The sequence below is a fragment of the Castor canadensis genome, chromosome 10 (assembly GCF_047511655.1).
Source record: "Castor canadensis chromosome 10, mCasCan1.hap1v2, whole genome shotgun sequence".
In the NCBI taxonomy this organism is placed as follows: domain Eukaryota; kingdom Metazoa; phylum Chordata; class Mammalia; order Rodentia; family Castoridae; genus Castor; species Castor canadensis.
In genome coordinates, this window is record NC_133395.1 from 144,694,254 (window position 1) to 144,719,762 (window position 25,509).

At 44.7% G+C, this 25,509-nt stretch overlaps 1 long non-coding RNA gene across 1 annotated transcript; it reads left to right on the forward strand.

Annotated features, from left to right (window-relative positions):
* The first annotated feature begins 1,498 nt into the window (after positions 1-1,498).
* Positions 1,499-25,429, forward strand: LOC141411357 (uncharacterized). Its single transcript, XR_012436118.1, has 3 exons — positions 1,499-1,689; positions 4,144-4,278; positions 24,847-25,429. It is a non-coding gene; the product is annotated as an uncharacterized lncRNA (long non-coding RNA).
* The last annotated feature ends 80 nt before the right edge of the window (positions 25,430-25,509 follow it).

Below are 25,509 nucleotides of genomic sequence, written 5' to 3' on the forward strand. Positions count from 1 at the left end.
TGTCAGGGTGGAGTCCAGCTGCAAGGACACCTTATGTTGGACGAATTGCGCTGAGCCAGACCCGAAATGGACCAGGGCTGGAGGGTCGAACTGTAATTCCATTGTGGAGCTTGTTGGAGGAACCAAGAAGGGCCCAGTAGAGCGGAAAGGTCGAGTGGAGTCTGTGGGAGGAAGCTGAGTGGGGTCCAGTGTCGCAGAAGAGATGCACCACGTGGGGCGAGTGGAGCAGAATTAAAATTTGGAGTTGGGTAGGCAGAGCTAAGGATCAACTAGCTGAATGGATGGGCGAGGCCAGGCAGGCTAAGCCGAGGGGATGGGCGGGGCCAGTCGGGCGGAGTCGAAGAGGGGGCGGGGACAGCTGGGAGGAGCCGAAGGGATGGGCGGGGACAGTCGGGCGGGGCCAGTCGGGCGGAGCCGAAGGGGTGGGCGGGGCAAGTCGGGTGGAACCAAGGCTGTGGGCGGGGCAAGTCGGGCGGAGCCGAAGGGGTGGGCGGGGCAAGTCCGGTGGAGCCGAGGGGTGGGCGGGGCTCGTTCCGTGGAGCTGAGCCTGGCGGGGTTGATCCCAACCAGTGGGAGGTGAGCGCTGCGTGGCCAAACGGAAGAAGCCGATTGAGGAAGCGGAGGCTGTCAGGTGAGGCGGAGCCCGGAGGCTGGCGGGACCGGGAGGCTGACTGGACCCGGGACGCTAACTGGACCCGGGAGGCTGGCGGGACCCAGTCAGGCGCTGGAAGTCCTGACCTGCTCTCTCTCCTCTTCTCCCCCTACCCCTCCTCTCCTCTTTTCCTCTCCCCCTCCCTCCACCTCCTTCCTTTCCTTCTTCCCTTGTTGCGGGAATCTCAAGCTGAGTTACGGGACACTGAGGCAGATTAGCAGGAAGCAACGTTTATTGTGCCGGCACTGACCCAGCGGGCTCCTGTCCAAAGGCTGAGCCCCGAGAACAAAGGGGTCTCACCTTAGATATCCTTGCAAGCAGGTTACAGAGCAAAAAGCAAAGCTCAACTCCATTGCCTATTTCATTTCTCTAGTGCTATGTGACCTTCATGTTTCAGTTCTTTAAGTTTTTTCTCTCTGCTGTGCCATCCTCTCCCACTGTCTCGTTAGAACACCAGCCTGTTTCTCTTCTGCGCCTCCTCCCTGCTACACCCTCCCTCCCTTCCTTTTTTCCTCTTTCCCCTCCCCCCTCCTCCCCTTTCTCCTCCTATCGTTACCCCTGGAGGCTGGTGGGACCCCAGTCAGGCGCTGGAAATTCTGTCCCGCTGTCCCTCCCCCTCCTATTCCCTCTCTCCTCCTCTCCCCTCGTCCCCTCCACTCCTCTCCCCTCTTCCTTTCCCCTCCCCCTCCTCTCCTCTCCCTTCCCCCTCCTCCCCTCTCCCCTCCCCCTCTTTTCTCCCTCCCTTCCTTCCTCCTCTTCTCACCTGAGCCCACACTGCTGTTCTAGCCATGATGCAGTGCTCTGTTCCGTTCTGCCTCTCCTGCTAGCTTTGACAGAGATGAAGAAACTGAGACCCAGAGAGTTGGCCACCCTGAACCCTGGACAAGTCCTTGTTCAGCCCCTGAGCTTGTGATTGCAGTACAGTTCATCATACAGTGGCCCTCTGGAAAGAGACGGACAGACTGTGGACCAGCTCAAGGCCAGAGAGCAGGACTCATTCACCTTCTGCTGCCTGTTGTGCATGACCAATAGGTCTGGTAAGTGTCTGTGGACTGACTTACTGACTGTATTTCAGGGTATTCCAGCAGCAAGAGGAGGGGAGTGCATGGTTGTCTTTTATATTTAATGTTACCTGTTGGAGAAACTCAGTAAAAGTCAAACTTTTGTCAAAGTCAAACTGCTGCAAATAGGCTTTGTCCACCCTCCCAGTCTATGACCTTCACTGCCATTCTCAGTGGATCCGTCTCTGAGTGTGGTTTGCAGGCATGTGGATAGAGGACGTGCTGGCTGCAGTGCAGGAAAAGCTTGCAGGTCCCATTTGCTTCACAGGAAAGTTATTTCTTACATGCTGCACAGTGTGATATGTCTGGACAGCCGCCTCAGAAGGTGTCTGGGGTGCCAGCCCAAAGGCTGTGACTGCGCTCTCCTCCTCTTCTGCTCTGTTTCATGAGAGGAAGATTGAGGGGGGCTCACTCTTGAGGGGACTCGGCTGCAGGGAGTGATGCCAATTCCTTCTGTATTCCAACAGCCATAACTCAGTCACATGGTCATGGCAAGGGAAACTGGGAAATGTGGTCTTGTGTGAGGAGGATTTGTGAGTGTCTCACCAACATGTGTGTAAAGGCATGTGTATCAACAGAGTACATGTAGCATAAAGGATGGAGGACTAGTGAGAAGAGAATAAAAATCCTTGTCTTTGCTATTTGTATATTTTGGCTGTAGAGTGAGCCAGGATTGCTGATGCATAGATGTGAGGGTGAGGGACAAAAGGGACCAAAGATGATTCCTGAATGTTTGTACCATAGAGGCTCATGATACACAATAGTGGACAGAACAGAGAGGAGGCATGGGGATTGTTGGTTTTAGGGTAAAGGATTCCAGTTTTGTCTTGTTAAGTTTGACATTAGATACCCACGTGGACAGGTCTCTGGATGACAGTAAAGGATGAGGCAGTAGGTATGCATTTCGGAGCCAAGTCACATGGACAGTGTTTAGTGCCCTGAACCTGTGGGTGATCAATTAGGGGTAGGGTACTCTGAGCCTTGGGGCACACCAGAGATGGAGCAGAGGGAAGGCTGTAAGGAGGCAGAGCAAGGGCATCTCGATAGGGAGCCTGGAAACCAGGTAAATGTGACGATGCAGAATTTGGGAAGAGATTTCAAAAGAAAATAGGGCCCATTGTGCTGAAGACCACTCAGAATGTGAACAAGAGGGTGACCAAAAAGGGACCATGGAGGTTAGTGATGGCCCCATGGAGGTTACTGATGCTCTCTGTGGAACCAGGATTGTTAGGTGGTGGGATTGTTAGGAACAGAGCCAGTCAGATGAGTTCTGGGAGATAGGAGGTGAGAGAGTGAAAGCCACAACTATCCATTGCTTTTCTGCTTAAGGAGAATGACACACAGAAGGGATATGTAGCCCGAGTACTAACAATAGTGGTCTCTGAGATGTGGCAATGAGCTCACTCTGGAATGTTGTAGATTTTGCCCACAGCAATCTCTGATCTGTTACTATATTGATCAGCTGTACATAGATGTGTTTAGAAACGTAGATCTTACTGCTGAGGGGCAGTGTGTGTTTTGGGCATGCCCTGATCACTTGGGGAGGAATTTTATAACCTGTTGTTAGATGTCACCTCTTACTGGTCAGTCATGGTGGGAGGTTAGGGTCTTGCAAATCTTTCCCGAGTGTGTGCTCAGAGCTCCTGTGCTGTTCATTCCTTAGGCTTTCCTTCGAAACTTCCTTGGTTAGCTTTTTCTTTGCTGTAAGAGTGTTAGCACCATCATAGGTGTCTTGCAGTATTAAACAATTGCTGCTGCTTGTTTTTATAAGTAGGCATGGAGAAAAGGCACACTGGGCGAAATCTGAGGGAGGCAAAAGGAAGAGAAAAGCTTTGAGTGGGGTTTTCTTTAGAAATTCCAGAAAGATTAAACAATGACTTCCTCTAGAGCTTTTTTTTAACTTGATAAAACTTTATTCTTTTTTCATTTTTATGGGCATATATTAGTTGTACACAGGGATTTCATTGTGGCATTTCCGCACATGCATACAATGTACCCAAATCAAATTCCAACCCCCATCCCTCCTGCTCATCAGCCCATCCTCCTTAAAACAGTTTCACCAGGTTTCATTGTTCTGTTTGCATACATGTGTGTACCATTCTCAACCACGTAGGAAGGCCCTCCCTTTGCCCTCCCCTTTTGCTCCTCCCTCCCACTGGCACCCACCCCAACAGAACCTATTTTACCCTCTTCTCTGGGGCTTTGAATGAGTTCCAGTCCTGTCTTCCTCCTCCAATGGCTGCTATGCTGCAATTTCACCATGTTTTCTAGTGCTTGGCTTTTAAAGGTAGCATGCAGGAAGGGATTGGGGTGGGAGTAAAAACACCCCAACTACTAACTGGTCTTACAGTAGTTAGCTGTTTTCTTTAGTGAGTGCTGTGGAGTTTGTTGCCGGTGTTTGGTTAATTTCTTCCTCTCCCTTCTATTCAGCTTTCACCTTTCCCCGTCCTTGTTCCGTTCCCCTTACCGGCTTGCTCCATAATTAATGATGTGAAATCATTCATCTGCTCTCTTCTGGAAGTTACTCATATGTGCAAGCATTGCCTGTGACAGGTGCATCTCCAGGTAAGGAAAGGGGCACTTGTACTTCAGCTTCCTTTAGTTTTGGAAGATCAAGTGAAAAACCAGAATATGAAACACACAGTGGTCACTTCTGAACAAGGTTATTCCTTAGTTGATTTTAAGAATATTTACAAGGAATAGCTTTTTGAATGATTTATTGAGAACGGGGTGGGGGGGCGAGGGAGACTTGAAGCGATTTACATTTATGTTCAATAAAGCACTGATTGTGGAGTGAGGAAACGTGTATAGTAAAATCATAAAACCAGAAAACAGTTCCAACAAATCTTAGAGATTAGTCCTGCAAGATCTATAACTCTTAGTTATTTGAGTTTTGTTTTTTTGCTTCCTTGTTTTCTTCTGAGACAGGGTCTGGTTAGGTAGTCCAGGCTGGCCTCAACCTTAGCCTCCCAAGTACTGGAATTTCAGGCATGGACCACCACACCCAACTTGGGTGCATTTTAAATACAGTTTTGACACAGATGAGAGACTCCTAGAAGAACCTTATGGATATTATGAATGTGGGGTGTTATAAGCTCAACTCAGGCAAGAGGAAACCTGTTTGAATGTAATCACTGGAACAACCTTCAGTTGTAACAAACTCCATAAGATGCCAGTGGATTCATGGAGGAGAGGTTCTTTTAAGTATAATAAATGTGGGAAGGCCCTTGCTAGAAATGCCTCTTCACTGTGCACTGGAGACCCATGCCAGGCAGAATCACTGTAGTTTTAAAAGTGAGCATCCATATTGCTGAGAATTCAAATTCTTTAGCCACACCCTAATTTTAGAGATGATGATCTCTATAGTAAAAATAAATGTGGTAAAGCTTTATTGTGCATCGGAGGACTCATAGAGCAGACAAAGACTGTATTGGGGTCCCAGGGTGGCTGTAACAAATTAACACAAACTGGATGGCTTTAAGCCATTGGGATTTATGCTCTCAGAGGTGAGGAGGCCAGAGTCAGAGCAAAGGTTGAAATTCTTTTGTGGGGGTATCAGCTTCCTGCCTCTCTGCTGGGCTCTGTGGCTTCCCATAGTCCTTGATATCTCTCTCTCTCTCTCTCTCTCTCCCTCTTTTCTTTTGTTTCTTTCTTTGTTGGTGGTACTAGGGCTTGAACTCAATTCTATGAACTTTCTAGGTAAGCACTCTACTGCTTGAGCCATACCTCCAGCCCTCTTCTTGGCATTTCATGATGTGTGGCTGATTCATTTCAGTCTGTCTCTCTCCTCAGATGGCTTTCTTCTGTGTCTCTGTGTCCTCCACTCTTCTTATAAAGAAATCATTTGTTGTATTTGGGGCCCACCCTGGTTCAGTGTGACCTTGTCTTAAATGATTACATCTGAAAAGAACCTATTTGAAAATTAGCCTAAATTCTGAGGGTCTGGATGGACATAGACATTGGGAGGGACAATATTCAATCAATTACAAGCCCTGTGAATGGAACAAGTGTGAGAAAGCCCAGAGCCATAGCCCACTTTCCAGTCAGTAGTACAAAGAAGTCCTTTGAGTGTAAACGATGAAGGAAGTTCTTCCACAACAAATGTTTCCTTTGAAACATTATTAAAATAATTTGTTACTCAAGATGCAAAAACTGTCACTGCATATCTCTTTTTTCATTGAATGCATATAAATCTCAATGTAGTGAGTATATATAACCCTTTAGATGCCTCATTAACTACAGAGAATGCATACTGAACAGAAAGCCTTTGATTTTAATGTCACAAACCCTTGACCTGTACCTCTGACCTCATTTAGTCATCAAATATTTCACACTTTTAATACACCTTATCCTGGTACTAAAATCATCAGAATGTATGAATGTGCATGAGTTGCTAACCAAGCGAGAACCCATACTGTGGTCAAGCATGAGAACTCACACAGACAAAATTAGTTCAGGAAAACAATCTGGAAAACAAGTCTATTGTGAATCCCCAAGTTCATCTTGAGAACAAATGTGTTGTCTAATTGGGAATGTGTGGAACTCATTTAAGTATATTCTAATAAATTGATATTAGATACTCAACTAAAGAGAAAAACTTGGATCTTTATAACTCTCCAGTTACAGTTTATACTTTTCTTATGTATTAAACAGTTCAGGCAGGAGGGTAAAAACTCACATACATTTGAAAGGAATAGTAATATTAAGGGTAAAATTCGTGTTCCCTGTTCTTTTAAAATGTTATTTTATTTTTTAAATCTACAAGTTAAGAGGGACACAATTTTATGGGGATCATGTATCACATTTTGTCAAATAAAAATTCCTATGAATTGTATGATACAGCATTATCTTAAGTACCATTAAGACCTAAAAAAAAAAAAAAAAAAAAAAAAAAACCTCCAAAACTATGTCATTTCATTTATTATCAGATACACCATGATTCAGATGTGGAAATGCGGGGGGTCACTGATCCTTCCAGCCTTTTTGTGATGGCTAAGTAATACCTCATCTGATGAGAGGAAAAAACATGACTGAAATTGAGCCCGAACATGCAAAATCAAGTTGTTTCCTTTCTGCCAAAAGTCTTGGAGTAAATTGCAGTTATTTCTGAAATGCTTTACTTTTCTTTTTAAAAATTTATCTTTGGAGCCTATCCATATAAAACAATTTTTTAAATAATTTCATTACCTGTGTGCTGTGGGTTTGGCACCTGTTGATTGTATTTATCCCTTAGATTTGGTCACATTTCACTGGTTCTTCACAGTTTGAATGATTTTGAATTACATTTGTGATTGTTGTGTTTTACATCCTGGTGAACAACTCTTGTTGGGACATTTTTTTGTCTTGGAAAGAATCAGCTGGTTGTGGTTCACTCTATGTCTGTTTCATCTTCTGTGGTTGGTTCACATCTGGGCTGCTTTGGTTTCAGTCTTTCCCATGTGTGCACAGGGTTAGCCTGAGACTCTTGCAGGAAGACCCTCAGAGATGGGGGCCTCCCCTTATTTGTGGTCCCTCCTCTGGGATTTCCTCCTATTCTGTATGGCCCTCAAAGTCATTTCTCCTGCTACTTCTGACCAGAACATGATTTCCTTACCACTGCCAGGCTGGTTCAGGAGAGGAAACGAAAGCACAAGAAAAAGGAAATGGGAAATTGAGCCCCGTGTAGGTTGTGTCTTAGGCTGTCACTCTTTCCAGTATCTGCCTGCTTTCGTTTGCTTCTTAGTGTCCTCAGGTGGTTGTCTTGTAAATTTTGTTCAAAGATATGAGCTCTAATCTGCAAGCAGATTGGGTTCTACCACAGCAGAACTAGAACTCTTCTGATACATTTTAATTTTTAAAATTGTTGTTTTATTTCTAGAATTTTTTTCCTGTAGATTTGTTTTTACAGTTCAGGGAATGTAACCCAGGGCTATGGGAATTCTGAGAAAGTGCTGTACCACTGGGCTACATCACCAGTCCATGTTTTTTTCTTTGCTTACATTTTGAGTCCCATATTTATTCAATATTTATCATGTACATATCACATATGTGTTCTAATATCTATTATTAGAAATCTAGTTCTTTTTTCTCTAAGTTTCACAGAAATTAAAGAATCTTAATGTTCTCAAAATTTAGGTTTTGCATTATGTAGAGTTGATCTTAATTTGGAGAATTTTGTGGGTGATTGTACTCAGGACCCCATGCTTGCCAGGCTAGCACTTTACCACTTAAGTTATGCCCATGGTCCTTTTTGCTTTTAGATTTTTTTTCTAGATAGTGTCTCATGCTTTTTCTTGGTTGGATCTTTGACCTTAATCTTACTACTCCGCCTTCCAAGTAGCTGGGATTACAGGCTTGCACCACCACACCTGGATCTGTGCGGTTTTTGAGAGCGAATTGTTATTTGCTTCTTCCCTGCTCTTGAAAACTAATGACTGGGGATTAGACATTATGAAGCACACATTTTTATTTTACTTGAAGTCCAAACTAACATGAAAGAAAAAGCTGGACCAATCTTACTGTCTTCTTTGCCCTTCACCACACTGTGTAATCCACACTTTCCCTTAAGGAAACTCCTGCTTGGCTTGCCTCTCAATTCTAAGTGTTCACCTCCAGTGAACCCAAGGCCTGTGCCCTACCCTGAAAGACCAGTAACCTGTCAGTTACCTGCTTGTCACTAAGTACCCCAAGCAGAACAGGCTTGCCAGGTGGCCAGATATTCAGGTTTTAGGTCATTCTTCATGTTTGCACTGTGGGATTAAGTTCATTTTGGTAAATGCTACTATCTATTGAAAGGAATGTTGGTCTTGATTTAGGCAGAATTTGAGCAGTGGTTTTCAGAATGACTACCCTGTCCCATCCCCTAGAGCAACAATACCCACATTATATATGCGAGGAACAAAGTCCTCAGACTCACATCACACAGGTGATTATCTGTATTGCAGAAAAAGTGCATTTGGTGAGAAGCAATGACTTTATGATGCTAGAATTCTCTGCTGTGTCTGGTAGTGTGTTAGAACAGCAGGGACATTTCTAAGGTTTGTTTACATCATTAAAACTAAAATGACAGAAAGATTTGCTATGATAATCCTGTTAGTAAGGGGATACTTCACTGGTTAGAATTTTGACCTTATAGTCCTTAAAGGTGATGTGACGATTAAATACTTGAATTAACGTTCTATTCTGCCTCCCTGGGTTTCCTTCATCTTGACGTATTCCTAATCTAATAGGTTTTCATAAGGAATTGTTTGCAAGTATATAGATCACTCTTATTTTCATCTCCCTGTTTTCATTAGTATTGTTAAATAATCCCAAATAATAAAGCCTATAAATCTTATATGTATGGAACCTGTAGAGATTTTTCTAGATTTGTACATGGCTAGTGTTTAAACATTTCCTCATACAAAGGAATTTTATTGGTGGGACTGGGGTTTGATCCCAGGGCTTTGTACTTACAAAGCAGGTGCTCTACTACTTGAGCCACACCTCCAATCCATTTTATGGTGGTCATTTTGGCGAGGTGGTCTTGTGAACTGTTTGCCCAGGCTGGTATCAAGCTGCGATCTTCCTGATGTCAGCCTCTCAAGTAGCATTACAGGTGTGAGCTCAGGATTACAGCACTGGTTCAAAGATCAAAGTATTGTACACACATATATAGATAGATAGATAGATAGATAGATAGATAGATAGATAGATATCCTATGTTTTGTGATTAATCATTTTAAATACAATTCACTAGCTTATCCTAAGGCTATCTATCCATCAATGAGTAATTTAGCATTTATTGTCCTTCCTCCCATTGGATTTTAAGAACTTGATTATTCATTTTTCATTACTGATTAGCACCAAAGGGCTGATGGTGGCATAGCCATTGCTTACTTACATTGAGCCATCCAGATGAATAGAGTCATCATACCACAGCATTCCCTAGAAGGAAGTGACAACAAAGTCTAAGAAGTGTGTGGTCACAAAGACACTCCTAGGGAGGCTTTAGAAAGGCTGGGCTGTGCAGATGTGGGGATCACCTCCTATGCCTCCATAAGAGCATCACCCTGGAACCACTGGAGAGGGCCATGAGCTCTAGAAGGAAGACAGCCTGGAAGGTCACCAGTGTGGAAAATAAGTGCCCAAGGAAAAAATTCAGTGGCCAAAGACAGCAGGATTCAGTGACAAACATTACATAGACTACAGTCACGTTGTGGGTGGCAATGGTGGTGTGAGGATTTAGATTTGAACTTTGACAAACAGGGGTGTCTGAGGCTGAGGGTGATGGCCTGGAGGACATCAGCAGGCAGGTGCCACAATGGAGAGCTCCCTCGTCAACCTGTACAAGGAGATCATTGATTTACATTTGTTTCCTCATAGCTCTGAGACCCCAAATGTCTAGCCATGATCCCCGTGCCAGCAGTGTCACTAGGTAGATTGGGGCCATGTCACTGATATTCAGGCCAGGGCCTGGGCTTGTGCTTCAGAGGGAATCTGAGGATGTAGAAGAGAAGGATGGTGCTGGCCACAATTCCAGCAGCAACTTCAGAGAAAAGGCATTTCTCATGGCAAGAAAAATGTAAGGTGTTGCTTTTGTTCATGCTATGATGTAGTGAAACATACCGAATATGCATAATGTGAAATGTGAGAAAATTCTTCCTCACAAGTGTTATCACCTGCATCAGTCTTAGCCACCAGTACTGCCTTCATCAAAATGTGTGTTCATCCCAGTGTCCTTTTCCCTCAAAACTCAAGTCCACCCCCCACACCAAAGCCAAACCCTTCTCTCTATAGCACCAACATCTCTGAATCATGACTGGGTGTGTATCCCATTGCTGGGGTGCTGTAGGTCTGAGTGTTCTGTGCATCAGTAATTCCTGTATTTAGGAAAAGTATGTCCTCATTTTTAATTCTCATTTTGTAGTATTTCAGGGGTAGGGTTGATGTATTTTCTGCTTTATCTGCTCCATCCTGAGTGCTCAGCACATAGAAAGAGTTCTACTATTGTAGAAGGTGGAAATAAGACTGTCCCATGAGCATCAATATGGTAGCCAGGCACTGTTGTAATATCACAGTGCTCTCATTTTGGTTCATAATTGCCAGATCATAAATTCAAATATTCTTTTTTTTTGGTGGTATTGGGGTTTGAACTCAAGGCTTTGTACTATAAATCAAATATTCTTAACATATTTACCAATAAAATGTTGATAAGTGTGGGCTCAAGTCAGACTGCTTGAATGCATTTTGGTTTGTATTTTTGGCTTTATTATTTTTTAATTAGCATGCAGTGATAATTGGGGTTTCATTGTGATAATCCCATACATGTGTATGGTGCACTGTGAACAATTCACCCCCTCCATTACATTGCCATTCCTCTTCACCCTTATTGTCTTTTCCTGTCTTCCTATTCTCCACCCCCCCCACCTAGATAGTTCCCCTCTTACATTCATGTTTTGTTTTGGGGTGCTGAGGATTGAAGTCAGGGTTTCATGCATTCTAGGCAAGTGATCTACCACTGGACTGCTCCGCAGCAGATTGCTTTAATTTAAATATGTAGTGTGTCACTTATTGCAAGGGCGACCCTGAGCAGTCACTTAACACATTGAAAAATACAAATAATAATGTTATAAATATTCTGGAGATGCTATGAGTTTAAAAAGAGTAAACCCAATGTGGAAGAGCTAGGTGCTGGTGTCCTGTGTTTATAATCCTAGCTGCTCTTGAGGGAGAGATCAGCAAGATCACGGTTCAAAGACAGCCCAACATGGAAGAGTTAGTGGAACATATGATCCCTATAGAAATGTCAGCTGTCATTTTTATAATTATCTAGTTCTTTGTACATGTGACTTATGGGAGTTAATAGTTACTAATTTCCTAGTATCCCTACAAAAAACGAAGAGGAGGAATGAGTACAAATTAACAGACAACTGCTCATAATCTTTGTAGAGAGAACTCTGGTGGAATTTTAGATCTTTGCTTTGGTTCTTCTAAGATAACCATCCATCTGATATATTTAAATTTTTCATGCCAGAAAAATGTAGTGTAAGTGTGTGGAGTCAGTTATCAGTTCTTAATTGGAATGTGTTCCAAGTCTTCTTCTTTCTCCATTCTTAGGTATGTAGAGTCGGGTTGGTACACCACATTTTAAAAGGATTCAGGGTGTTTTGATTAATATCCAGGATCATTCCTATTTAGGGTTTTAAGGAGAGGACAAGTATCCCTCCACCCTGAGAAGTGGTTGTCTGTAGGACTTGAAGCTTTAGTGTCTCCTTCAAGTAAGTGATGATATTTCTCCAGACTGGAGAGGCCCAAGCATAAAATTTTACTAGAGATTTTGAAATGACCTACTTCATGGACTATTTCCCACAGAATGCATCTATTCACTTTAAGCTTTATGAACGCAGGTACATAATATTGTAAAGCGAATCCAGTCGCCTGTTCTTGAAGTTTTAGCTGGTCATCAGAGTGGAAACCTAAATTGTTTTCACAGCTACTCAGAGCATTGTGGTCCCATGAGTTACTCAGATAAAGAATTCTGAGGAATCATGAACTAAAGTATTCCTAGCCGAGTAGCAATACTTATCTCTGACAAAGTAGATTTCAAACCTACATTGATCAAACGAGATAAAGAAGGACATTCCATACTAATAAAAGGGGAAATAGACCAAAAGGAAATAATAATCATCAATCTATATGCACCCAATGTCAACGCACCCAATTTCATCAAATATACTCTGAAAGACCTAAAAGCATATATAAACTCCAACACAGTGGTTGTGGGAGACTTTAACACCCCATTATCATCAATAGATAGCTCATCCAAACAAAAAATCAATAAAGAAATCCAAGGTCTAAAATATGCAATAGATCAAATGGACCTAGTAGATGTCTACAGAACATTTCATCCAACTTCTACACAATACACATTCTTCTCAGCAGCCCATGGAACCTTCTCCAAAACAGATCATATCCTAGGGCACAAAGCAAGTCTCAGCAAATATAAGAAAATAGAAATAATACCGTGCATACTATCTGACCACAATGCAGTAAAAGTAGAACTCAACAACAAAAGTAAAGACAAAAAACATGCAAACAGCTGGAAACTAAATAACTCATTACTTAATGAAGAATGGATCATCAATGAAATAAAAGAGGTAATTAAAAAGTTCCTGGAAGTCAATGAAAATGAAAACACAACCTACCGGAACCTATGGGACACAGCTAAGGCAGTCCTGAGAGGAAAGTTTATAGCCATGAGTGCATATATTAAAAAGACTGAAAGATCCCAAATCAATGACCTAATGATACATCTCAAACTCCTAGAAAAACAAGAACAAGCAAATCCCAAAACGAATACAAGGAGAGAAATAATAAAAATAAGAGCTGAAATCAACGAAATAGAAACCAAAAAAACCATACAAAGAATTAATGAAACAAAAAGTTGGTTCTTTGATAAAATAAACAAGATCGATAGACCCCTGGCAAACCTGACTAAAATGAGGAGAGAAAAAACCCAAATTAGTAGAATCAGGAATGCAAAAGGGGAGATAACAACAAACACCATGGAAGTTCAGGAAATCATCAGAGACTACTTTGAGAACCTATATTCAAATAAATTTGAAAATCTAAAAGAAATGGACAGATTTCTAGATACATATGATCATCCAAAACTGAACCAAGAGGAAATTAATCACCTGAATAGATCTATAACACAAAATGAAATTGAAGCAGCAATCAAGAGTCTCCCCAAAAAGAAAAGCCCAGGACCTGATGGATTCTCTGCCTGAATTCTATCAGACCTTAAAGAAGAACTGATACCAACCCTCCTTAAACTGTTCCATGAAATAGAAAGGGAAGGAAAACTGCCAAACACATTTTATGAAGACAGTATTACGCTTATCCCAAAACCAGGCAAAGACACCTCCAAAAAGGAGAACTATAGGCCAATCTCCTTAATGAACATTAATGCAAAAATCCTCAACAAAATAATGGCAAACCGAATTCAGCAGCACATCAAAAAGATTATTCACCACGACCAAGTAGGCTTCATCCAGGGATGCAGGGGTGGTTCAACATATGAAAATCAATAAACGTAATAAACCACATTAACAGAAGCAAAGACAAAAACCACTTGATCATCTCAATAGATGCAGAAAAAGCCTTTGATAAGATCCAACACCATTTCATGATAAAAGCTCTAAGAAAACTAGGAATAGAAGGAAAGTTCCTCAACATTATAAAAGCTATATATGACAAACCTACAGCCAGCATTATACTTAATGGAGAAAAACTGAAACCATTCCCTCTAAAATCAGGAACCAGACAAGGATGCCCACTATCTCCACTCCTCTTCAACATAGTACTGGAATTCCTAGCCAGAGCAAAGAAGAAGGAATAAAAGGAATACAAATAGGTAAAGAAACTGTCAAAATATCCCTATTTGCAGACGACATGATCCTATACCTTAAAGACCCAAAAAACTCTACTCAGAAGCTTCTAGACATCATCAATAGCTATAGCAAGGTAGCAGGATATAAAATCAACATAGAAAAATCATTAGCACTTCTATACACTAACAATGAGTAAACGGAAAAAGAATGTATGAAAACAATTCCATTTACAATAGCCTCAAAAAAAATCAAATACCTAGGTGTAAACCTAACAAAGGATGTGAAAGACCTCTACCAGGAAAACTATACACTTCTGAAGAAAGAGATTGAGGAAGACTATAGAAAGTGGAGCGATCTCCCATGCTCATGGATTGGTAGAATCAACATAGTAAAAATGTCAATACTCCCAAAAGTAATCTACATGTTTAATGCAATTCCCATCAAAATTCCAATGACATTCATTAAAGAGATTGAAAAATCTACTGTTAAATTTATATGGAAACACAAGAGGCCACGAATAGCCAAGGCAATACTCAGTCAAAAGAACAATGCAGGAGGTATCACAATACCTGATTTCAAACTATATTACAAAGCAATAACAATAAAAACAGCATGGTACTGGCACAAAAACAGACATGAAGACCAGTGGAACAGAATAGAGGACCCAGATATGAAGCCACACAACTATAACCAACTTATCTTTGACAAAGGAGCTAAAAATATACGATGGAGAAATAGCAGCCTCTTCAACAAAAACTGCTGGGAAAACTGGTTAGCAGTCTGCAAAAAACTGAAACTAGATCCATGTATATCACCCTATACCAAGATTAACTCAAAATGGATCAAGGATCTTAATATCAGACCCCAAACACTTAAGTTGATACAGGAAAGAGTAGGAAATACTCTGGAGTTAGTAGGTATAGGTAAGACCTTTCTCAACGAAACCCCAGCAGCACAGCAACGAAGAGATAGCATAGATAAATGGGATCTCATAAAACTAAAAAGCTTCTGTTCATCAAAAGAAATGGTCTCTAAACTGAAGAGAACACCCACAGAATGGGAGAAAATATTTGCCAACTATACATCAGACAAAGGACTGATAACCAGAATATATAGGGAACTTAAAAAACTAAATTCTCCCAAAACTAATGAGCCAATAAAGAAATGGGCAGGTGAATTAAACAGAACTTTCTCAAAAGAAGAAATTCAAATGGCCAGAAAACACATGAAAAAATGCTCACCATCTCTAGCAATAAAGGAAATGCAAATTAAAACCACGCTAAGATTCCACCTCACCCCTGTTAGAATAGCCATCAGCAGCAACACCACCTACAACAGGTGTTGGCGAGGATGCGGGGAAAAAGGAACCCTCTTACACTGTTGGTGGGAACGTAAACTAGTACAACCACTCTGGAAAAAAATTTGGAGGCTACTTAAAAAGCTACACATTGATCTACCATTTGATCCAGCAATACCACTCTTGGGGATATACCCAAAAGACTGTTACTCCAGAGGCACCTGCACATCCATGTTTATTGCGGCACTATTCACAATAGCCAAGTTATGGAAACAGCCAAGATGCCCCACCACTGATGAATGGATTAAGAAAATGTGGTATCTATACACAATGGAATTTTGTGCAGCCATGAAGAAGAACGAAATGTTATCATTCGCTGGTAAATGGATGGACTTGAAGAACATCATTCTGAGTGAGGTTAGCCTGGCCCAAAAGACCAAAAATCGTATGTTCTCCCTCATATGCGGACATTAGATCTAGGGCAAACACAACAAGGGGATTGGACTATGAGCACATGATAAAAGCGAGAGCACACAAGGAAGGGGTGAGGATAGGTAAGACACCTAAAAAATTAGCTAGCATTTGTTGCCCTCAACGCAGAGAAACTAAAGCAGATACCTTAAAAGCAACTGAGGCCAATAGGAAAAGGGGAACAGGAACTAGAGAAAAGGTCAGATCAAAAAGAATTAACCTAGAAGGTAACACCCACGCACAGGAAAACAATGTGAGTCAATGCCCTGTATAGCTATCCTTATCTCAACCAGCAAAAACCCTTGTACCTTCCTATTATTGCTTATACTCTCTCTACAACAAAAATAGAAATAAGGGCAAAATAGTTTCTGCTGGGTATTGAGGGGGTGGAGAGGGAAGGGGCGGAGTGGGTGGTAAGGGAGGGGGTGGGGGCAGGGGGGAGAAATGAACCAAGCCTTGTATGCACATATGAATAATAAAAGAAAAAGGAAAAAAAAATAAAGTATTCCTAGCCTAGTTGGGCAATTGGTGAAGACCTTTGATAATTTCTAGTTTCTAAAATAGAAAATCCAAGTAAAAAAAGGAGTTAGTCTTTTCCAAAGCACTGATCAAGTAAAATGACAGATTTCTCCTTTCAATAAGCAATATTGTATTGTGCAATTCAAAATAGGCAGAAGAGAAGATTTTGAATGTTCCCTTCACAAAGCAATGAGGACAGATAACCTACATTTTCCTGAGCTGATACACACAGTGTTTGAATGTATGGAAGCATCACATATTACCCATAAAGAGGAGCAGTTGCTGTCTGTCAATTAGAAGTCTAGAAAAGAGGAGAGGTGAGGTGCCCGGTGAACAACAGAAGATCACTCATCTAATGGTCCAGCTATCTCCAAGATTTATGGGTCAAGTGTTACCAGGAAGGACACACAGCTAAATGGTCTCTAATGTGTTATTTGTGAAAAATGGGATATACCTTTTATGTAAGTTATGAAATACATACTGACAACTGTTTAAAACAAGATTGTATAGGTATATAACATTTAAAAGATAGTTTATAATAATTACATAGAGTGAAAATTCTAAAATTGCCTTCTCTCATGTCATTCCCATGAAGTACAGGCTTTAATTCCATTGAAAAAAATTGAGCTTTACAAAATTTGTCAAGTAGCATGCTTAACATTTTGTAAGTAAGGGTATAGGACTAGATTTCTTAAAAATTTAATTTTTAATTTTTTAAGACTAGATTATTTTCAGTATTATTTAGAGCATTAAAGTCCTACATACATAAATGTTGAAGGAAAGACAGCAGTGTACCTATGGTATAAATTTGCAAGAATATTCTGGAAATTATGGCTTAAGTGGACCACTGCTTTAAAACCACTGGAAAATCTTACTTTGCCAAAGGAGAAATTTCACACTTGAAGAAGAATACTTGAATTGCTTTTCCCCAGAGTTTTGGTTAAGGGAAGTGACAAAGTTGGATATCTGCATAAATCCACTTTGAGCACAAGTGACAACAGAAGGTGTGGCTGCCATCGCTAACTGTCCCAGACTTTGTGGACCACACACAACTGTATTGATGAAGCACTGTCTCCAATTGTGTCTGTTCTATGGTGTGTGTAAACAGTATAAAGAACGGTACATGGTTCTTTCTACACTAGTGCATTATTTTTACTGGAAAACATTCTGATGAACATGCACAGTTCAAAACCAATTCATAACAAGCTGGAAGAAATCCTTTTCGTGTGTTCTCTCCTACCATGTTCCACCAGGCCCACACGGCCTGGCACAGCGTGCTTTGGGAGATTAGAGGGTAGAACGGCAACTCTTTCCACCACTGATGATCTAGAAGACCCTCCTCAAGTACGCTTGCAGGAGTGACAATGCTGAAATGGCTCTTGGCCAAGCCTAAAATTTTACTTTACACATGAATGAATGTCAAAGCGATGAAGAATGCAAACTAGGAATAACTGGGTAAATAAATGACTGCTATTTCAAAAGAAAAAAAAAACAAGTGTGAGAATTATCACTTTTTGAAAATTGAAAAAAATGGAACAATCTGTTTAGGTATGCCTGAACCTCCTAAGCTTATAGTACCATTATCCATTGTCCATAAAGGGGAAGAAAGGGCATTTGTGAAAATGTGTAACACCCGTCAGCTGCACATTCAGAAACTGTCTTAAGGGAAACCTGGCCAACCCCTACCTCAACTTGCCTGGCCAAGCACCACCATCTGTCACTGGGATGGCCCAGCAGCCTCCAAAATGGTCAGCTAGTGGCCAATTTGACACAGAGAATAGAGGAATGGGCATTTCTTAGGTCTCCCTAGCTCTGCCACAGGAAACCCAACATCCTTCCCATGTTACAGGACCTGGCCCAGTGTCCTCAGACCCCTCTCTCCCTTTCCTCTCCCCTTCTCCACACTGCAGCCACACTGCCCTCCTTTGTCCTTCCCCAGAAGCTGAGCTGCCATGTGCCTCAGCACTGTCCCTTCACCAGGATGTTCTCCCACAGACCTTGCCTGGCTGCCTGTGACATGGCTCTGAGGGCTGAGTTCCTAGGTGACATCTCAGGGAGGCCTTCCCTGACCACTCTGTCCTCTCAGGTGTCCTTGATGTCCCCTACCCCCAAGCCATTCTTAGGAATACTCCAGCATTTCTTCTCTAACTCCCAACACAGTCTGGTTCACAGGACTTCATCATGCTACTGTGGACTTGTGGGTTGAATTAGGACAGGTGATAACACCTAATGTTCCCGTTGGTGGTGACACCATTGATGAATATGACACCATTCCTGTCTGCAGGTCACTCATAGGGATTCCATTTCTACAGCTCCCCTGCAAGGAGCTTACAGCATTGTCTTTTAATCATTTGTTGCTGTAGTGGTGGCCTCAAAAGTCCCTTTTCAGTTAACTCCTAGTACCACATCACAGCTACCCTTGTTCCATTCCAGATGCAAAAGAGGAACACAGAAGATCATTTTTAGAGTGTCAATTTTGTTATAGGATTTTTGAGAAACAGAAACTTATTGGGAACCATGGGAGAGAAGACAGAGAAGAGCAGGACAGGGGAAGTGTCCCAGGCAGGTCTCTGATGGTTCCCTCAGGTGGAGTGGAGCGGCTTCAGGTCTCCAGGCAGCTTTGGGCATCTTTCAGTTCACCGCACTTGACACAGGATGCTTTGGAAGGCTAGTGTGGTACTGGGTGCCCTCCTGACTGGAATCTTGGGTGGAGGAGCCAGGGCAGTTGGCATAGCTCCCTACTGAAGCTGTTTAGAGTCCACTCCTGGTCAGTCCGCCACACAGTGATGTCAGCGTCTACATAAAAACAGGAGACATGTGAAGGACTCAGTGGCTAAACTCCACAGGACTTTTCTCTGAACCATGGCCACCCTGCTGTGCAGTAGAACTCCAAGCTGATTTGACTGACTCCTCCTTCCTCTGCCCTCTCCTTCTGAGCTCTGGTAACCATCGTTCTATCCTACTTCTAGTTGGACGTGTTCAGATTCCACCATGTAAGTGGAGTCCAGGGGACCTGTCTTTCTGAGGTGCCAGATGTGTTAAGTAGCATGATTTAATCTCCCATCATGTGTGTCATCCCACACTGTGTGTGAGTACAGAGATGCAGCTCAACACAGCATCCCACTCCATAAATGTGCACAATTCCTTGTCAATTGAAAGGACATTAATAAAAGCGCAGCTAACATAAAATGCAGAGGCTGAGCTGGACTCATCACCTACTTGGTTTTCTGTCTGTTTGGTGTCCACCTGGCTCCCTGGCCACTCACCTACTTGGTTTTCTGTCTGTCTGGTGTCCATCTGGCTCCCTGGCCACTCACCTACTTGGTTTTCTATTTGGTGTCCGCCCGGCTCCCTGGCCACTCACCTACTTGCTTTTCTATTTGGTGTCCACCCGGCTCCCTGGCCACTCACCTACTTGGTTTTCTATTTGGTGTCCACCCCGCTCCCTGGCCACTCACCTACTTGGTTTTCTATTTGGTGTCCACCCAGCTCCCTGGCCACTCACCTACTTGGTTTTCTGACTGTCTGGTGTCCACCCGACTTCCTGGCCACTCACCTACTTGGTTTTCTGACTGTCTGGTGTCCCCCCGGCTCCCTGGCCACTCCGCTACTGGGGCGAGTCCTTCGGGCTGGAAGGCAGCAGCACATTCTCAGGATGCAGCAGGCATCCTCCTGGTCACTGCCTTCCAGCCCTGGCGCTGGTCACTGGTAGAGGGTGGAGTCCCACCAGGGGGCTGCCCTGGGTGTGGGGCTCCCTCTGTGTCACAGACAGAGGGTGTGTCCTCGCCCTGGAGTTTCCCCATGGGCGGACTGTTTTCTTCCAGGGCCGTGCCGAGGGACGACTTGCTGCTGTCTGTGTGCCCCCCACTGCTGTGGCAGCAGCAGGAGGAGGAGGAGGAGGAGGAGGAGGAGGAGGAGGAGGAGAGGGAAGCCACAGGACCAGGCTGGGGGGCGGTGTGCGGGGAGTTCGTTGTCTTCTGAAGTGTGGAGAGGGGCGAGGCAGACTTGGTCCTTCGGCCGCTCCCCTGCCCCGACTGCGCGTCGTCCTCCGGCGGGTGCCCATGGGGCGAGGTGGTGATGGGGCGGAGGGCAGGCACACTGGCACTCGTCTTTCGGGGCAGAGGGAAGGGGGGAGAAGGTTCGGGGGATGGGCAGGACCTCGCCCTGTGACGCACGGGCTTCAGTTGGACGATGGCCTCGCGCCCCTGGCGTTTCTGGCACTGGAGCATGTGGTAGGTGCAGGCAGCCTCATCGCATCGCCTGCGAAGCAGAGAGTCCCGGACCTTGCGGGATTCGAATCCCATGTCTGTCATGACCACCACGATGGTGGGGTCCAGGCGGACGGGGAGCGGCTTTTCGCTGGAAGGTGTCGGTGGACAGTCCTCCGCGTGGCTGAGCCACGGGTGGAGCAGGACCTCCTTTAGCGTGGGCCTCTGCGCGGGGTCGGGGGTCAGCAAGCAGTTGATGAGGCTCCGTCCCAAAGCTGAAATGTGGTAGGGGAGGATGTACCTTCCATTCAGGACCCGGGGCTTCAGCTCCTGGTAGCTGTTGCCTTTGAATGGCAGCTTCCCGGTGACCATGAAGTAGAGGATGACTCCCAGGCTCCAGACGTCCACCTTGGGGCCTTCGTACGTGTGGCCCAGGTAGACCTCTGGAGCCCGAAATGCTAAAGCACTACACGTGAAGTGCAGCTTCTGGCCGGGCATGAACCAGGTGCCCATGCCGAAGTCCGCGACCTTCACGTTGCCCAACTCGTCCAGGAGGATATTGTCGGGCTTCAAGTCCCTGTGGGCGATGCCCTTGGTGTGGCAGTAGTGCAGGGCGCAGGCCATCTGCCAGAACAGCCTCCGGGCCTCCCCCTCCCGCAGGCGGCCATACTGTAGCACGTGGTGCCACAGCTGCCCTCCTCCTGCGTGCTCCATCACCAGGAAGACGTGCTGCTCCGCCTCGACCTGGAACAGCCGCATCACGTGCGGGTGCTGCAGGGCCCGCATCAGATCCACCTCCAACGCCTTATGCACTGTCTTCTTCAGGCATTTCACCGCCACCTCGGTCCCGGTGAGGCGGTGGTAGGCCAGTCTCACCTGGCCGTATCTACCCTGGCCAAGCCTCCCCAGGACCATGTACTGAGCCCTGAGGGTTTCCTCATCGGAGGAGCTGGCCTCAAGGCCAGGCTGGGCCATCCCCTTACTACACTCACTACGCATCCTAGACAGCAACACTAACGATGCTATCTAAAAAAGAAAAAGTACCTAAAAAAATAAACTAAAATAAATGAAAAAATAGAAAAGGAAACAAAAAAAGAAAAGCGAAAAAAATAAGCAAAAATAAAAAACGAAAACCCAAACCAACGAACCAAAGCACCAGAACCAACCACCACAAACGAGCTAACTATGGGAGTCTGGCAGGTCACTAACCAAGAGCTTCCTGCGCTATGTGGACAAAAATCCAGCCCAGCCCCCTCCCTTATATGCCTGCTGCTTGTGATTCCATCACAGTGGCTGGCTGCTTGTGAGGTCAGAGCAAGAAATGGACCAGTCCCGGCTGGGCCCCGCCCACAGTGGGGGTCTCAGTTTTTGGCCTCCAGGACCTTCCCCACTTTCATTAAAGGACCACAAAAGTTGCTTGCTTAGGTGGGTTATGGAGGTTGAGATTTAGGGTTTAAGAAATTAAAATCTGTAGGATGCTTCAGTGCCCTTTTAGTTTCTGGTTTGACAATCTGTAATACCTTTTGTTTTTAAAGACTCCTTGAAGTCTTTGCACAATATAATTACTTTTTGTTTGAAGTCTGAACTCAATATATAAGTGTTTCTTAAATTCTGAGTGGTCTCAAGGTGATGATATGATTTACCTGACATTGTAAGATAGCAGCGTTCTGTTTTTTAAATTGAGTAAAGTACCTTTCATCATAATTTCCCCAGAAGAATTTGATTTCAAAGACCTGAAGGCCAGCAGGAAATGGGGGAATTTATTCAGTGTTGTATGAAAAACAAATTAACCTGTCAACCAAGAATTTTATATCCAGCACAACTGTCCTTCACCACTGAGGGAGAAATCAAGACACTCCCTGGTATAAACATGCAGGGAAGACGTGGGCTTGCAGCTGTGTGTGAACAGCATTTTGTATGTGGTTAAGTTCCTCTGGCGCAAACATCAGCGTGGTGTTGCTGCAGGACTTTACATGTCATCCCCACGGTGTCCCAACAGAAATGTATGGAATGTAACAAATGGAGATGAGACACAAACACATCTTCAGAAAGTCCACCAAATGTGAAAGGGATAGGAAACAAGGGACAAAAGCTAAAAGTCATGGAAACAAACGGCAGAGCGACAGACGTCATTCAGCTCTTCCTTATGAGTGATCACTGCAAATACCCACTTTATACCCACTGCCACACTCAAAAGACAAGAGACTGCAGAATGGATGGAAGGCTTGACCCAAGTGTGTGCTGTCTGCAACACTCACTTTAACTCCTCATTGGAGATGGGAATGGCCAACCTTAGAGGGAAGTGATGATGCTGTCCTGTGAGTAGTGGCAGTGACCAAGTTGGAGTGCAAGCCACCCCTTTAGATCCTTGTGCACCTAGCTGAGGGTCATTTGCAAGACTAACTGATCCTTCCAGGCATGCCCAGTGAGTGCTGCTGGTATGCTTCCTGATATGCTTGAGATATTTTACATTATTGAAAGTGGTTTGTAAAGTGCATTTGGTCAGCTCCTTTTAAAGGTATCCTTTCACATAGAAAGTGACTCAATATAGGGAGTGGGAGAGGAGAGTCAGAGGAAATCCTGCCCTAGTCCTTCACTCTCATACACACAGTGTGGTCACCATTTGGTTCCCTTTCAGTTACTTCTGAGATGAGACTCAGGTGCCTGGGGTGCACTGAGAAGGTGCTCTCTGGTGCTGTCCTGTTGTGGTTCTGGTCATGGAAAAACTGAAGAGGAAACCTGGAGGTGCCTGCTAGATATGGGGTTTATTGGAATTGCAGGCAAGGTCTCAGAGAGGTGAGCACACTAACAAGTTGAATGACCAGTGGGTCAGGCTGGGCACATTGAATCCTTCTCTGTGCTTTACTGGGATGTCCAGTGGTGGCCAGCTGGACCTAGAGCACTGGTCCTCTCCCTAGGACCACTGTATCACACTGCTGACCACCAGGAGAGGAGCTCTAAGTGAGACTACAGAAACAGTGGTTTCATTAGCTTGCCTGCTTTGTCCTTCAATGACTGGCATTCCGAGGTTCCACTGACTCAGGGTAAGTGCAGGAATCAGGGTCTCTCCCAGATGACAGCAGTTGACCCCATTTCCCATTCTGTGTGAGTGATTTTGGGTCCTCCAGACAGCCCTCATCCCAGCAGTCCAGCCTCCGGCCACTTTACTCACCCCTGGACATGGCCAGAGCTTTTAAAATGGAAAGAGGAGTTTCAGGCCTTGGTGCTAAATGTCCTCCTTTCAATGATCTTGGAGCTGGGAAGTGGGATGGGGAAGGGGGGAGGGGAGCAAGGAGGTAGTCTCGGTAAAGTCGGGCCTGGGGCGATCCCTGGGACCCTTTAAGGTAGAATTTCAATGAGGGTTGTCCTGCCTTAGGCAAGGGGATACTGAGATCCTGAGCTTTCCTACCTGGGCCAGCCCTGCTGGGAGAGGGCATTGTGTAACCTCCCAGGCCCTGGAAGAAGCGGCCCTGTTGTAAATTATGTGCTGCTGCTTGTATCTCCTGAGGTGGAGGTGGACTTGCCTCGTAAGGAGAAGCCCAACCTTCACCTTCAGTGCCCACTGTACCGAGCTGTGTCCTCATTTGCCCTCCTCCTCTCCTGCCCCTGAGGTCTCCCCAGGGCACCCTGATGCAATCTGCTGTGTTTTCCAGGCTCGGTCCTGAACACGTACACTCCTCTCACATGGCTGGGGGCAATGCTCAGGCAGGCAAGGGGAGTTACATCATTACAGGTGACAAAGAATTGTGACACTTGCTCTGAGCTGGTAGACTCAAGGGGATGTGGCAGAGAAGGAGTGGATGGGCCCTGCTTTTGTGACATGTATGGTTGATGGCAGGAGGTAAATGAGTCTCTGAGATGAAAGAAGTGGAAGCATTTGATGAAGGAATGTGTGAGTGAAGAAAGGTGAACAGCTCGCTGCAGTAAGAGCTGCAGAAGGTGAGAATGATTTCAGATAGGGTGGTCAGGTCTTGCTTCCTTGAGTGGACTCCAGCTGAAACCTCCACTTGGGTAAAGAAACAGTATCAGTGGCCTGCAAATTCCCCAGTACGTCCTGTGGTGTGGGGTTTTGTGGTGCTGAGGATCAAACCTGGGCCTCACACGTGCTAGACAAGTCCTCTGCCACTGAGCCACACCCCAGCCTGCTTCCTAAGTGTTGTTTTACCCAGTATGTCACAGTCCCTGTGAGGAAGGCAGGGTGGTGGCTGATGTCTTGCAGATGAGGACACTGAGGCCCAAGGCCATGTGATTGCTGACCTCTGTGGTTCTTTCCTGCCTTTCACAGGTTCAGGCAACCCAAGGGATCTCAGAATGTCAAGGAGGAAGCCAGCCAGCTAACTGAAAAGAACATGCCTGCTGGCAACAAAAAATCCAGCCTAGACCACCTGAAACCCTGGAGAAGTGGTTGAGATGAGCTCCCCTGTGCAGGGGCAGGGTCCTGGCCAAGAGAGAGGAGGCCCCAGGCAATGGGAGTCGGAATGGGGGGATGTGGTCTGTCCTGTGTGGTCCAGACTGACTTCTGAGTCTTCTGCCTCTGGGTTTCAGCACTTTGCCATTTGTCATAAAGAGCCTCCTTCATGGCCACCCTGGAGCACGGTCTGTGTCCCACTGCACAGAGTTTAGTGGGATTCAAACCCCAACCCTGTTTCAGGAGGGTAGAAGTGGGAGGCTGTGCTCAGAACCACTTTATTATATCTGCAGTCTGCAGGGAGGAGGTGCCATCTGTGATCCAGAGAGCAGGCCTCACCTGTCCCAAGTGTGACAACACCTTGATCTTGGACTTTGAGCCTCTAGAACTGTGAGCAATCAATGCTTGTTGGCTGCGTACCACCCATGCACAGAGTTTTTGTTACGGCATCCCAAGGAGACCTAGTTGTGACTGAATACTGCACATGTGCCCAGTGCCACCTTAAAATCATGATAGATGCGGTGCACTGGGTTAAAGAAC